This window comes from Eubalaena glacialis, chromosome 2 (assembly GCF_028564815.1).
Source record: "Eubalaena glacialis isolate mEubGla1 chromosome 2, mEubGla1.1.hap2.+ XY, whole genome shotgun sequence".
Lineage (NCBI taxonomy): Eukaryota > Metazoa > Chordata > Mammalia > Artiodactyla > Balaenidae > Eubalaena > Eubalaena glacialis.
The window spans coordinates 182,523,113-182,540,082 of record NC_083717.1 but is presented as its reverse complement, the minus strand read 5'-3'; the positions used below and the strand labels follow the sequence as shown (position 1 = coordinate 182,540,082).

The window sequence follows — 16,970 nt, the reverse complement described above, 5'->3', positions numbered from 1 at the left end:
ACCATTCACCAGACTTTCATTTCTTGTACTTCAGATATGGGGTCAGTGGGGGAAAATGGAACGGAAGTTCAGTTAGTTTATCTTTGGAAGTGGGGACCCTGTCCTGTTTGCCTTTGCAGTCTCAGCATCCAAGTCAGGTGTTCAGCGAATGTTTCTTGAACTGAGTATTTCAGTGATTCTTAAGTTCATTATTTTCTCTTCCTTCTAGTTTCTACTTGGACCAGATCCTCATTAGCGCACATCTAGTTTATGGCAATAACCTCACCAGCTTTTAGTATTAGTCTTTCCTTGCTTCTATCTGCATGGCACACTACTGCCAGGGTAATTTTCCTGAAACCTTACCTTCATCTTGTCAAGAGCCATTATTGCTTATGGATTCAATTAAAACTAATTAGCCTGGCAGTCCAGGTTTGGAATCATCTCATTTCATGTACCTATTTTATGTAATATTTTTACTGTTTTGCCCACATTTTTCTTATAGCTAAAGAGAACAGTCCACGTATTCTCTGCTAGCAAAATACTTATTCCTACTTTGCTTTTGCTCCACCTCTTCTTCTGGTCCAGAATTTCCCAGCCATTCTGTCATCTTTGCCAGTTCCAATCCTGTGCTTGTTAGCAGAAGACCTAACACTTAGTTCAGGTGTTAGTAGGCACTGGTAGATGTTTCTTAAATGAGTGAATGAGGACCAGTATTCTCAATGAGGTTGTCTGATAACTTCACATGATAATGATATTCCCCTTAATGTCCACAGACTCCATAATTTTTTCTATTAAATTACTTTTTCACAGCTTATTGCAAATTTAATAAGTAGTTAATTCATTGAATAAAATCTGGTATATGAGTGCCTTAGTCATATACCAAGAAACCTACTTGAAATGGCTTCAGAAGCATTATTCTTTTTATTTCTACTTAAGAGCTTTTAAATTAAGCCTTTTCTTAGCTTTAACATAAGTGAATCATTGGATCTAATGAAATGATTTCAGCACATGCTCTGTGCAATTACATTTGTACAGCTTAGCAGAAACTATGGCAACAGAATAAAAAATGTGTTGTTACTGATTGTTTTCCTCCGTAAGAGTGGGAAGTTCCAAGTTAAATATCTCACAACCTAAAAAAAAATTATAGATAATGTGTGTTACAAATTATGTTTGGTAATAGAATTACCTAGAAAGTTGGGATAAGAAGCCATTTAGTAATCATATGTTTATGGCTAAGATCTTAGAAAAATATGCCAAGGATTAACAAGAGTTATCTTTCAGTGGTGGGACTATGGGAGATTTTCAGGGTCTACTTTAGGCCTATTTATATTGTCTATCTTCTTAAACTGTGACCCTGGATCATTTTATGATAAAAAACAACAGAAAAGCTATTTAAATTTGGGAGAAAAGACAGTTATCTTTTTTGTCTAAATTTATTATTTTAAAAGCTATGTCCGTCATAGTTTCCCACAGTGCACATAACCATATTAATATTATAGGAGGAGCTGAAGGAATCCAGTTATAGTGTAAAGAACCAAGTATTTTATATTCGTTGTATAATATAGATTTTTCCTTTAAGAACTGTTAATCCAACTGTTTTCTAAAGGGAGTCATTTAAATATTGGAATTTATTAGAGTTTTGGCAAACATATTTTTTGAAATCCTTTGACTTCTTGTAAAGGGCTTAGTTAAACTCAGTCTTAAAAGTGATTTCCTAACTAGGGAGTATACATTATAAGATAATAACACTAATCCAGAAGGGAAGGATTTTCAATGGGATAGTTCCTAATATTTTTTTTAATTTGGGTATAGTTGTTTTACAATGTTGTGTTAGTTTCTACTGTACAGCGAAGTGAATCAGCCATATGTATACATATATCCCCTCTTTTTTGGATTCCTTCCCATTTAGGTCATCACAGAGCACTAAGTAGAGTTCCCTGTGCTGTACAGCAGGTTCTCATTAGTTATCTATTTTATACATATCAGTGTATATATGTCAGTCCCAATCTCCCAATTCATCTCACCCCACCTTTCCCCCCTTGGTGTCCATACGTTTGTTCTCTACATCTGTGTCTCTTTCTGCCTTGCAAACTGGTTCATCTGTACCATTTTTCTAGATTCCACATATATGTGTTAATATACAATAATTGTTTTTCTCTTTCTGACTTACTTCACTCTGTATTGACAGTTTCGAGATCCACCATGTCTCTACAAATGACCCAGTTTTGTTCCTTTTTATGGCTGACTAATATTCCATTGTATATATGTACCACATCTTCTTTATCCATTCGTCTGTCGATGGGCATTTAGGTTGCTTCCATGACCTGGCTATTGTAAATAGTGCTGCAGTGAACATTGGGGTGCATGTGTCTTTTTGAATTATGGTCTTTCTCTGGGTATATGCCCAGTAGTGGGATTGCTGGGCCATATGGTAAATCTATTTTTAGTTTTTTAAGGAACCTCCATATTGTTCTCCATAGTGGCTGTATCAGTTTACATTCCCACCAACAGTGCAAGAAGGTTCCCTTTTCTCCACACCCTCTCCGGCATTTATTGTTTGTAGATTTTTTAATGATGGCCATTCTGACTGGTGTGAGGTGATACTTCATTGTAGTTTTGATTTGCATTTCTCTAATAGTAATGTTGAGCATCTTTTCATGTGCTTCTTGGCCATCGGTATGTCTTCTTTGGAGAAATGTCTATTTAGGTCTTCTGCCCATTTTTGGATTGGGTTGTTTGTTTTTTTGATATTGAGCTGCATGAGCTGTTTGTATATTTTAGAGATGAATCCCTTGTGTAAGTATTTTCTCCCATTCTGCGGGTTGTCTTTTCATCTTGTTTATGGTTTCCTTTGCTGTGCAAAAGCTTTTAAGTTTCATTAGGTCCCATTTGTTTATTTTTGTTTTTATTTCTATTTCTCTAGGAGGTGGGTCAAAAAAGATCTTGCTGTGATATATGTCAAAGAGTGTTCTTCCTATGTTTTCCTCTAAGAGTTTTATAGCGTCTGGTCTTACATTTAGGTCTTTAATCCATTTGAGTTCATTTTTGTGTATGGTGTTAGGAAGTGTTCTAATTTCATTCTGTTATATGTAGCTGTCCAGTTTTCCCAGCACCACTTATTGAAGAGACTGTCTTTACTCCATTGTATATCCTTGCCTCCTTTGTCATAGATTAGTTGACCATAGGTGTATGGGTTTATCTCTGGGCTTTCTATCCTGTTCTCCATTGATCTATATTTCTGTTTTTGTGCCATTACCATACTGTCTTGATTACTGTAGCTTTGTGGTATAGTCTGAAGTCAGGGAGCCTGATTCCTCCAGCTCCATTTTTATTTCTCAAGATTGCTTTGGCTATTCGGGATCTTTTGTGTCTCCACAAAAAATTTTAAGATTTTTTGTTCTAGTTCTGTAAAAAATGCCATTGGTAATTTGATAGGGATTGCATTGAATCTGTAGATTGCTTTGGGTAGTATAGTCATTTTCACAATATTGATTCTTCCAGTCCAAGAACATGGTATATCTCTCCATCTGTTTGTCCTAATATTTTAATAAGAAAAAAACTGGTTAAAATTGCTTTCTGAAAGCATCAAAACTGTTCATACCTATCCTTTCTAAGTGATTAAACTTAGTATTGTATTAGTGTAAAAAATCTTTAAATGCTTTTGATGAGAGGAGACTGTCTAAGCTGATTAATAATAGAGATAGGCCTAAAGTAGACCTTGAAAAGTTTAAAAATGTTTATTGTTTTAGTCCAACTTTACTAATATTTAATAACTCATATGATGTGGGCATCAAAATAGATGCCAGATATAAACAACTGATATGGTCATACTATGTACCAGCTAAGTAGCTGTAGTCTGCATTTTTAAAGTTTGTCGATATTCTTTGTTATTTTATATATTTGTGAAGAGTTTTCATAGGCACTGTTTCTGTGGGAAGAAGTTAATTCTTTAGTTAGGATTTAGGGACTGAGTATGGGGTTTTGGTGCCATTAAGCTAGTACAGCCAAAAATCCAGAAATGCCCAAACTCTGTGCAGTCAAAATTACTCTTATCCCTCAGGAGTCACGGGGGAATGGTCTTCAAGGAACAGTAGCCGGTGGGACTCAGTACCATGCTGGTAAAAGCTGAGTAAGCTTCCAACACACCAGTGTGGAATGCTTCTTTTTTTTTTTTTAAGGTAAAATAAATATTTATTTGTACTATTCCTTTTTTTAAATTTTTAAAAAATTTTTAAATTTTTTTGTATTATTCTTAATTGATCTAATAGACAACAGTTTGTCCAAATTAATAATAGTAACAAAGTATTGGGTGATTATAGCATATGGTTAAGTGGCTGACAGTAATGTTATAAGGGACAGGAAGGAGAAGTTGGAAACACTAGGTTAGAAAATACCTGCTTCTTAGTAAGTCAGACAGAGAAAGACAAATATCATATGATATCGCTTATATGTGGAATCTAAAAAAAGGGTACAAATGAACTTATTTACAAAACAGAAGTAGAGTCACAGATGTATAAAACAAACTTATGGTTACCAGGGGATAAGTGTGGGGAGGGATAAATTGGGAGATTGGGATTGACATACACACACTACTATATATAAAATAGATAACTAATAAGGACCTACTGTATAGCGCAGGGAACTCTACTCAATACTCTGTAATGACCTATCTGGGAATAGAATGTAAAAAAGAGTAGATATATGTATATGTATAATTGATTCACTTTGCTGTACACCTGAAACTAACAAAACATTGTAAATCAACTATACTCCAATAAAAATTTTAACAAAACCCCAAAACCTGCTTCTTAAAAGCCACATTGGTGCATGCAGTTCAGGTTTAAGGCCTAAGTGAGATCTCCTACTTCACTCCCAACCCCATCTAATCATAATCTTGGGACCAGCATGTTGAGGTGTGTGAATTAGAAGGTTTAGAGGGGAGAGGAAACTAGTGAGTGAACACCAGGTCCCAAGAGAACCTCCAAACCACTATATATAGTGAAGGGAGGCATGCAAAAGAATGGCCATTTGCTCTCAGGGGATCAGGCCAGGCCAGAAATTTGAGGCAAAACATAAGACCTTGGGTGGAGACTGTTCTTAACACAGAGACTCTACTTACTACTGTCTGTCTCCAATCAGAATTTTGGACTCTTGAATAATTAGGTTAGTAACCTCTTTTTATCTTTGGGAAGAACTAGACAGGGGGTTGGGCAGAAGCATGCCTGACAAAGGAAAAAGAGCTTCTACAGCTACAGTAAGTACCATCGCCTTTCGTGTATGAGGAAAGGCAATGGACAGTTCTCTCTCTCTCATGAGTACAGGCCTATTTCTTTTTCTTTTCTTTTTTTTTAATTAAAAAAAATTTTTTTTAAATTTATTTATTTTTGGCTGCATTGGGTCTTCATTGCTGCGCGCGGGCTTTCTCTAGTTGCGGCGAGTGGGGGCTACTCTTCGTTGCAGTGCGTGGGCTTTTCATTGCGGTGGCTTCTTTTGTTGCAGAGCACGGGCTCTAAGCACGCAGGCTTCAGTAGTCGTGGTGCGTAGGCTCAGTAGTTGTGGCACATGGGCTTAGTTGCTCCGCGGCATGTGGGATCTTCCCGGACCAGGGCTCGAACCCGTGTCCCCTGCATTGGCAGGCGGATTCTTAACCACTGCGCCACCAGGGAAGCCCCAGGCCTATTTCTGGTACAGTCTGGTCCCAGGCATCCAGGTAGCTCCAAACCATCTGATCAATATCATTTTGGACTTTACCAAGGCATGTGAATGACTCAGAAATACAGCTTTCTGTAAGTGGCTGATGTTTATTGCACTTCTAGGATGAAATAAAGTGTGTAAATATTTTAAGTCTTGTTCCAATAAATGTTAGTAGTGTTGCTGGGAAGTTTGAGCTCTTGCTCTTAGGTTAACAATTTAATTAAGAGAAATGTAGTTTATTTTTAGACTTTCATGCTCAAAGACTTCTAATTACAATGAAAGATAATAATAGAGAAATTAGAACCATTTCGACTCCTAGACTCACATGCTTGAATATATGTTTGTCATTGCTTGGATTCTGTATAACATCGTATTTACCATGTGCTTAAATGTGTCTTTTCATTAACACAATGAAAAAAATCTTTTAATTAACAAATACTCTCCCATGCCTAAATATGATAGAGCTTCCTAAAGATTTGCTTCAATATGTGTGATCACTTAACTTTGTCTAACAGATATTATGTAAAAGAAAGAATCATATGGCTATTAAGTTCAAGATCCTTGAGATGGGCCTATGTCATATCACCTTTAAAATTTTATTTGCTCTTTGAAGTTAACTTCCTAGGGCAGTAGTTGAAGTGAAAAGCAGAAACTACTATTATAATGTTGACTGTAGGAAGACTTTTGCTTCCTGTAATGTCAGAATTAGACCCCCTACTGGAGAATTACTTTGCAGAAAACAACTATAAAAACTGAACTTAATAGAAAAAGCAATGTTTAAGGCACTTGAGAGTGAACAGAAGCAGATAGACTCTTATGGGGAGTACACAGTTGGAGGAGGGGAGGAAGGAATCATTGCCTTTTCACTAATTTTAGTTTCTGGTTAAGTACAGGCCATATTCTTTGGACTCTGGTAAAAAAACAATAGTCTCCCTGGTCAGAGAAACTGGAAAACTAAACTCATAGAACCTTGGCTACTGAAGATAGTGAAGGAATTACAGAAGGAGAAGAGCCTTAGAAGAGGGAGAGTCCTCAAATTTTGTGTACAAAATTTGTACATACACCTCTGACTGACTTCTGAACCATGCATGAGAACAACAGACTCAGAACTCAGCTAAATACAAAAGAAATCTGAACTGGCCTAGAGCTGCCTTCTAAGAAACAGATTTGTAATTCAAGTCAAGCCAGGCCAAGCCAAGATATTTGCCTGCTAAAACAAAAGAAACAACTCTTGTTGGAGAAAGAATAACAATCTAGAATTTTCACAATTAACATTTAAGGGTTAATGTTAAGGGTATGATTCAAAATTACCCTAAGTATGAAGAATCAAGAAAATGTAATATATCCCAGGAGGAAATAAAAACAACTGAATCCTAGCCTGAGATGAATGAGATATTGGCAATAGCAGACAAGAATTTTAAAGCAGCTCTTACAGTATCCTCAATGAAACAAAACGACATGCTTTCAGTGAATGAAAAAATAAGAAATCTTATCAGATAAATAGAAACAGTGAAAAAGAACCACATGGAAGTTCTAGAAATGAAAAATACAATATTTGAAATTTAAAAATCCACTGGACGGATTTAACAATTGAATAGAGATGCCAGAAGGAAAAGTAAGTGAACTTGAAGATGGAACAATGGAAATCAACTAATGTGAAGAACAGAGAGAAAACATATTAGAAAAAAATGAATAGGGTATCAGGGACCTCTTAGGTAGTATCAAACAATCCAACATACATGCAATTGGAATCTAAGAAGGTGAGGAGAGAGAATGGGATAGAACAAATATTTGAAAAATTAAGGCAAAAATCCCCCAAATTTGATGAAAAACAGAAATTTACAGATATAAGATACTCAGTGAATGCCAGGCTGAATGAACCCAAAGAAGTCCACATCAAGACACATCATGGCTGGAAGCAACCTAAATGTCCATTGACAGAGGAATGGATAAAGAAGATGTGGTACATATATACAATGGAGTATTACTCCGCCATAAAAAAGAATGAAATAATGCCATTTGCAGTAACATGATGGACCTCTAGATAGTCATACTGAGTGAAGTAAGTGAGACAGAGGGACAAATATCATATGATATCACTTATATGTGGAATCTTAAAAAACGGTATAAATGAACTTATTTACAAAACACAAATAGAGTTACAGATGTAGAAAACAATCTTATGGTTATCAGGGGGGAAGGGAGGAGGGATAAAAATGGAAGATTGGGATTGACATATACACACTACTATACATAAAATAGATAACTAATAAGGACCTACTGTATGTAGCACAGGGAACTCTACTCAATACTTGGTAATGACCTATATGGGAAAAGAATCTAAAAAAGAGTGGATATGTGTATATGTATAACTGATTCACTTTGAGGTACAGCAAAAAGTAACACAACATTGTAAATCAACTATACTCCAAAAAGAATTTTAAAAAGAAAAAAAAAAAAGACACGTCATGGCAAAACCGTTGAAAGCCAAAGATAAAGAGCAATGTTGAAAGCAGTAAGAGAAAAATAACACATTTCAGACAGAAGAGCAATAATCCACGTAATGACTGACCTTATGTCATAAACCAAGAGGGTGGAAAGACATGTTTAAAGTGCTGGAAGGGGCTTCCCTGGTGGCGCAGTGGTTGAGACTCTGCCTGCCAATGCAGGGGACACGGGTTCAAGCCCTGGTCTGGGAAGATCCCACATGCCGTGGAGCAACTGGGCCCGTGCACCGCAACTACTGAGCCTGCGCGTCTGGAGCCTGTGCTCCGCAACAAGAGAGGCCGCGATAGTGAAAGGCCCACGCACCGCGATGAAGAGTGGCCCCCACTTGCCGCAACTAGAGAAAGCCCTCGCACAGAAACGAAGACCCAACACAGACAAAAATAATAAATAAATAAATAAATTTAAAGTGCTGGAAGAAAGGAGAAAAAAAAGCCTGGATATTTTCCTTTGATTCTATATCAAAGGAAAATATCCTTCAAGAGTGAAGATGATTCTGGAATTAGACAGTGGTGACGATGGCACAACCTTGTGAACATACTAAAAAACATTGAATTATATACTTTAAAAGGATGAATTTATGGTATGTTAATTATATCTCAATAAAAAATTTAGATAAAGGTAAAAGAATGACTCTTTCAGATAAAACTCATTAAATTCATCACCCGTACTACAGAAATGTCAAAGGATATTCTTCAAGGTTGAAGAAAAGTGATACCAGATAGAATTTTGGATCCTTGGAAAAGAAAGGTCATCAGAAATGATAAATATCTGGAGAAGTGCAAAAGTCTGTCTCTCTCTTTCTTCTTTATTTCTTTATAAAATGTATCATATAAGCAAAACTCATAATATTGTCTGTGAAGTTTATAACATATATAGAAGATGTTATAAACCCCATATAATGTATGATGGCTATACCAGGAAGGATGATTGCAAGGTTTCTATATTTTATGTGAAATGGTACTTTTTTAACTGTAAGAGGACTGTGACTAGAGATGTATATTGTACTCCTTAGAGCAACAACTACACAAATAATGCAGAGAAGTAGAGCTAAATTATGAGTGTGAAAATTGAAATTAAATTCTAAAAAGCATTCAAGTATTTTTTTCAGAAGTCAGGAAAGTAGGAACATGGGACCAAACAACAGAAATGGTAGACCCAAATCCAACCATACCAATAATTATATTAGATTGTTAATAGGTTAAACTATTAATCTAGTAGTTTAGATGAAAATAAATGTTTATAATTAAACACTCTAGACAAAAATCCTAGCAGGTTTCTTGTGTAGAAATTGAAAACCTAATTCTAAAATTTATAACAAAACATAAGACAATCTTGAAAAAGAAGATCAAGATGGGAGGATTTATATTACCTGATTTCAAGACTTATGATAACCAAGGCAGTGAGCTACTGGCATAAGGCTACACATAGACCATTGGTACAGAAAAGAGAGTTCTGAAATAAACCCATACTTATATGGTCAATTGATTTTTGACAAATGAGCTAACATAAATCAATGGTAAAAAAAATAGAGGGTTTCTTTTTTTTTTTTTTTTCGTTAAATGGTATTGGAACAACTAGATACCTGTACGAGAAAAAAAAGAACCTTGATCCTTACCTCACATTATACAAGAAAGTTAACTCAAATTGGATCATAGACTTAAATGTAAGAACTAAAACTATTAAATTTCTAGAAGAACATTTTAGAAAATATCTTTGTGACTTTGGGTAGCCAATGATTTCTTAGAATCCAAAAAGCATAGACTGTAAAAAAAAAATAATGGACTTCATCAAAATTTTTAAAATTTGCTTTTAAAAAGACAAAATTAAGAAAATAAAAAGCCAAGCTATAGAATGGAGAATACATTTGCAAAACATATGTCTGCCAAAGTACTTTTATTTAAAATATGTGAAGAACTCTTACAACTCAGCAGTTAAGACACAAACAACGCTATAAAAAATGGACAAAAGATTTGAACAGACAATTCCCACACACACAAAAATACGAATGACTATTAGACCCATGAAAAGATGTTCAACACGTCATCAAGAAAATGCAAATTAAAAGCACGTTGAGAATGTAGAAAATTTGAATCAACAACAACAACAAAACCCCTCCTGAAACTAATAAGAGATTACAGCTTTATTACAGTTTTAAGACACAAGATTGATAACCAAAAGTCAATCGCTTCCCTACCTACCAGCAATGAACAAGTGGAATTTGAAATTAAAAACACAGTGCCATTTAAATTTGCACATCCCCCCCCAAATGCAATACTTAGGTATAAATCTAACAAAATATGTACAAGATCTATATGAGGAAACTACAAAACTCTGTTGAAGGATACTAAAGAAGAACTAAATAAATGGAGAGATATTCCATGTTCATGGATAGAAAGACTCAATATTGTTGAGATGTCAGTTCTTCCCAACTTGGTCTACAGATTTGATCTACAGATTCAGTGCAGTCCCAATCCAATCCAAGTACATTATTTTGTGAGGATCAATAAACTGATTCTAAAGTTTACATGGTTAGGCAGAAGACCCAGAATAGCCAACACAATATTAAAGGAGAAGAATCGTCAGGAGACTGACACTACCCACTACTGTAAGACTTACTATCAAGCTATAGTAATTAAGAAAGTGTGTTATTGAGGACAGAATAGACAGGAACAGGCTGGAGAGCCCAGAAATAGACCTACATAAATATAGTCAAGTGATTTTTGACAAAGGAACAAAGAATATAGTGGAACAAAGATAGTCTTTTCAACAAATGATGCTGGCACAACTGGACATCTACATGCAAAATATTGAATCTAGGAACAGACCTTACATCCTTCACAAAAGTTAACTCAAAGTATATTACAGACCTAAATGTAAAACATAAAACTATAAGTCCTAGAAGATAACATAGAGAAAGCCTAGATGACCTTGGGTATGGTGATGACTTTTTAGGTACACCACCAGAGGCATGATCCATGAAAGAAAGAATTGATAAGCTGTACTTTATCAAAATTACTAAAATTCGGGCTTCCCTGGTGGCGCAGTGGTTGAGAATCTGCCTGCCAATGCAGGGGACACGGGTTCGAGCCCTGGTCTGGGAAGATCCCACATGCCGCGGAGCAACTGGGCCCGTGAGCCACAACTACTGAGCCTGCGCGTCTGGAGCCTGTGCTCCGCAACAAGAGAGGCCGCGATAGTGAGAGGCCCGCGCACCGCGATGAAGAGTGGCCCCCGCTCACCGCAACTAGAGAAAGCCCTCGCACAGAAACGAAGACCCAACACAGCAAAAATAAATAAATAAATAAATAAATTTATATTAAAAAAAGAAAACAAAACAGTAAACTGATTCAAGATCAACGACCCTCTAAAAATGGTGTGTTAGAAGGTTTGAATGGCATTGTGAAAATAACATTATCCCCAAGAGGTCACAAGACAAGACCTGGCATGTGTGAGCGTGTCTCTGTATCTACATCCACATCCATGTCCATAAAAAAAAAAAAAAATTACTAAAATTCAAAACTTCTGCTCTGCAAAAGACAATGTCAAGAGACTGAGAAGACAAGTCACATACTGGAAGAAAATATTTACAAAAGACATTATCTGATAAATGACTTGTCCAGAATATACAAAGACCTCTTAGAACTCAACAATAAGAAAATAAACAACTTGATTTAAAAAAATGGGCCAATAACTTTGGCAGACACCTCACCAACAAAAATACACAGATGGCAAATGAGCATATGAAAAGATATTCCACATCATATGTTGTCAAGGAAATGCCAATTAAAACAACAGTGGGATACCATTACACAACTATTAGAATGGCCAAAATTCAGAACGCTGATAAAACCAAATGTTAGTGAGGATGTAGAGCAACAGGAACTCTCATTTACTGTTGGTGTAAACGCAGAGTTGATACAGCCACTTTGGAACACGGTTTGGTAGTTACTTATAAAACTAAACGTACTCTTACAATATGACCCAGCAGTTGTGTTCTTTGATATTTACCCAAAGGAGTTGAAGACTCGTGTCCACACAAAAACCTGCACAGAGGGTTTTTAGGGCAGTAACTACTCTGAATGATATAAATACTACAATGGTGGACTCATTTGTCCAAACCCATAGAATGTACAACACCAAGAGTGAACCCTAATGTAAGCTATGAACTTTGGGTAAAAAACCCTATTGCATCTGCTTGGGCCCCAACTGAGGTTAAGACAAGACAGGGTAAACCAAAAGAGTACATTTTGTCAAGCTTCATCTTTGGTCCCTTACCCCAAAGTGAATCATTGACCTGGGTGAGCTGCACTGGGCCACAGGGGCCCTTTGCCCTAAGCAGATACTACCCTGTAAGCTTGTTCACTGGAATCTAACCATTCTTAATCAAGGAAAGGCCAGGAAAGATAAATTCTTGGAGAAACTCGAGGTGGATAAAGTGTGTTTTTATAAGCCTAGGGCTAAATTCTTTTCAAGCCCGGAATCCCTAGGACCTGGGGCTTGAGGTATGAGGGAGTGAAGACCCTCTCCCAAGCTCCACCTTAACTCACCAGCCACCTGGTAACAATCTTGATAGAAAAGCAATACAAAGAATAAATAAACTTGTCCACAGCTAAGGCCAAGAGAGGAGATTCCAAAGAGTACATACCTTGAAGAAAGCAGAGCTAACCTCTTCCTCCTGGGGGAACCTTTACCACTGTGACCACTCCTCCCCCAAATACCGAAGGCATCAGTGCTGTTCTTCTTGAGCTCTGTCAATTCCTTCTCCCCAGGATTGGAGGTTGGGGAAGGCTTGAGCTCCCTTTGCAGACAAAGTGTTAATTTATGTCAGAAACCAAATAATAGAGGTAGTAGATTATGAACAAAAGCAGGCCTTCACAGATTATCTGAACAATCTTAGTGAATGATCAGGCTTTCCGGGATGGTATGCTTTGTAGAACCAAGTATAATTAATCTGTGGCCTCTTTTAATTTCCTATGAGAATAATTCTATGGTTAGTGTAGAAAGGCTGAAGTGGCTGTGTATCAAAAGATAGTTTCTTATCTTCCTAGTCCAGCTGCAAATATAGATATGGGAGAAATAGTATTTGGACAATGCTTTTGGAAAGCTGGGCCTATACACATCTCATAGTAAATAAAAGATGACTCCTAACAGCGAGAAACAGGATTGATCATTTTTAACATGTGACTCTTTAATAATGTCTTAAACTTCAAAAATCTTGCACCGTAAAATAACAGAATTTAACATTCAGTTAGAGCCAAATCATTATTTCAAAAGTGATGGTTTCCTGTGAGCTTCACTTTTACTATAACCTGCTTGACATACTACAGGAGGATATGCTATTGTGTGTTTACTTTAAGATACTACCTATGTTTTTGGTATTTGTTTTAGATTTATATCGAAGCCAGTGTGAGCTTGAGGCATGGGCCATGTACACTGATTTGTTCCCACTATGAAATTATGCATGAATAGTCAAACTCTTAGGAACTGAAAGTAGCATGGTGGTTCTCAGGAGCTTGGAAGAGAGGGAAAAGAGGAATTGTTCAATGGAGTTTGTTTTGCAAGGTGAAAAAATTCTAGAGATCTGTTGTAAACAAGGTACCTATAGTTAACACTACTGTATTGATGCTTAAAAATGGTTAAGATGGTAAATTTTGTGTTATGTGTTTTTAACCACAATTAAAAATATTTTTTAAAGTTATGTTTAGTTAAACTTCAGAAAGACACTGAAATTACTTATCCCCCTGAAACTTTTAATTCTAGAAGTCCTTAGTTGGGTCTAATTTTCTTAAAATTGTAGTCCCAAAGCATTAATTTATTTACAAACACTAATAATATTATTGGAACACAGCAAACACTGTGTGAATTAAGCTCATATAATCCTCATCACAACCCAATGAGGTAGGTATTATTTTATTATGTGCCATTTTATTATGAACATTTTCAAATGTAATACAGAGAATTTGAAAGAGTTGTATGCTGAATATCCTTACACTCACTATCTAGATTCTGCAGTTAACATTTTGTTGTATTTTCTTTATCACATATCTGTCCATACCTATATGTGTCCATCAATCCATCTTTTTATTTGGTTGGCCAAAAGATGCCTTCGGTTTTTAAGCAAAAATAAAAGACACTTTTTTCATTTTCGTCAAGAACTTTATTGAACAACATATTCACCCTCTTGTTCCACTACCTTCTGCCATTTTTCAGGCAACTTCATAATTCCATCTTCCCAAAACTTTTTATCTTTTTGAGCAAGGAACTGTTCTAGATGCTTTTTACAGTCTTCCAGGGAATTGAAATTTTTCCCATTAAGATAATTTTGTAAAGACCAAAATAAATGGAAATCCGAAGGTGCAATGTCTGGTGAATACGATGGATGAATCAGAACTTCCCAGCCAAGCTGTAACAGTTTTTGCCTGGTCATCAAAGAAACACATGGTCTTGCATTATCCTGATGGAAGATTATGCGTTTTCTGTTGACTAATTCTGGATGCTTTTTGTCGAGTGCCACTTTCAGTTGGTCTAATTGGGAGCAGTACTTGTTGGAATTAATCGTTTGGTTTTCCAGAAGGAGCTCATAATAGAGGACTCCCTTCCAATCCCACCATATACACAACATCACCTTCTTTGGATGAAGACCGGCCTTTGGTGTGGTTTGTTGTGGTTCATTTCTCTTGCCCCACGATCTGTTCCGTTCCACATTATTGTACAGTATCCACTTTTCATTGCCCATCACAATTGTTTTAAAAGCAGAACGTTTTCATTACATTTAAGTAGAGAATTGCATGTGGAAATACGGTCAAGAAGGTTTTTTTCGCTTAACTTATGTGGAACCCAAACATCAAAGCGATGAATATAACCAAGCTGGTGCAAATGATTTTCAGTGCTCAGTTTGGATATTTTGAGTATGTTGGCTATCTCCCACATGCTATAATGTTGACTGCTCTCAGTCAATGTCTCAATTTGATCGTTACCAACTTCAACTAATCTACCCAACCATGGAGCATCATCCAGCGAGAAATCTCCAGCACGAAACTTCACAAACAATTTTTGACACGTTTGACCAGTCACAGCACCTTTTCCATACACTGCACAAATCTTTTTTTTGTGTTTCAGTTGCGTTTTTACCTTTCTTGAAATAATAAAGCATAATATGCTGAAAATGTTGCTTTTTTCTTCCATCTTCAATATTAAAATGGCTACACAAAAATTCACCAATTTTGATGTCTTTTTTTAAATGCACGCTGATATGACAGCTGTCACGTACAATCTAACAAACTGTTTTGAATGAAGTTAAACAGAACTAAGTGCTACTAGAGCCATCTTACGGAAAAAAACGAACGAACCTTTCGGCCAACCCAATAAAAATACATTTCAAAGTAAATTGTAGACACCAATATGCTTTGAGGGTAGGAATTTTTATTATCCCCATTTTACACTACAGGGATATGAAACACAGAGAAGTTAAGTAATTTATTCAAGGTCACAGAGCTTTTAAGTGGTAGAGCTAGGATTTGGACCAAGCCTTTCTTAATCATGTCTTTCTTATCACAGAATGCTGGTTCACACAATATGAATAGGTTATTACCATAAAAAGTAATTCATGGTCCAATAAATTTGTCAAATATAAGTATCGCAATCTTGAAGATCCACATGCATATTTTTATGGTGCAGGATCTGTGAGGTTCAGCGTTAAAGAAACTTGTTAAACCTTGTTTAAGCTAACTATTTCCAAATTTATTCAGCCAGAGCACTCTTTCCCCACCTTCCCCCCAAACATAACATCTATTAACATCTCATAGGATAGGATCAGAATTCATTGGAATATGCTCTGGAAAATGCTCATTTATGAAGTATCCTAATTTTGTTTATTTACTACAGAATATGTCTTTGAAGAGTTTATATTTTTAAACATAGTCCTCGAATTTTAGAGCTGGCAGAGATCTAAGCATTCACTGAGACCAGTGCTTTCACCTCAAAGATGAGGGAACTGAGAGGCAGGGTGGTCAGGTAACCAGTGCAGGCTACATCCTGTTCAAGTGCTCAGTGACAGAAATGGGAGTGGAGCCCAGCCTAGAACCTGGGAATGGCATCTATAGTCAGTAAATATTTGTTGAATAAATGAATGCATCTTCTAAATCTGTCCAATTTTCTGTCTACTACATATCTATCTGCATGTTAGAATTTGTGTTCATTTTCAGATTATCTGGTCAGTAGAGAGTCTTTATTTTTAAAGACTTTAGACTCTTAGACTTTTAGAGAGTCTTTATTTTAATAAAGTAGAGCACTTTATTTTTATGTTAACCTTTGGTACAAATGTTATATAGTTACTAAATTCTAAAAAAAAGTTTTATTGTGGGACTTCCCTGGTGGCCCAGTGGGTAAGACTCTGCGCTGCCAATGCAGGGGGCTCGGGTTCGATCCCTGGTCAGGGAACTAGATCCCGCATGCATGCCGCAACTAAGAGTTCGCATGCCGCAACTAAGAAGTCTGCATGCCGCAACTAAGAACTCTGCATGCCACAGCTAAGAGTCCACATGCTGCAACGAAGATCCCACATGCTGCAACTAAGACCCGGTGCAGCCCCCCCAAAAAATTTTTTTAAAAACCCCACAAAAACAAAAAACAAATCAGTAATTTTAAAAAACATTTAAATAAAAAAGGTTTTATCGTAGTATGTAACATACAGAAAATTACACAAAACATAGCTGTACATTTTAACGAATAATTATAAAGTGAATCCTGGTTTAACCACCCAACTCAAGAAATAAAATACTGCTGGTACC

At 36.3% G+C, this 16,970-nt stretch overlaps 1 protein-coding gene across 2 annotated transcripts in view; it reads left to right on the top strand.

Moving 5' to 3' along the window:
• Positions 1 to 16,970, top strand: part of RPS6KA5 (ribosomal protein S6 kinase A5) — a 189,004-nt gene that overhangs the window by 46,373 nt on the left and 125,661 nt on the right. The gene's annotated exons all lie outside the window — the stretch shown is intronic.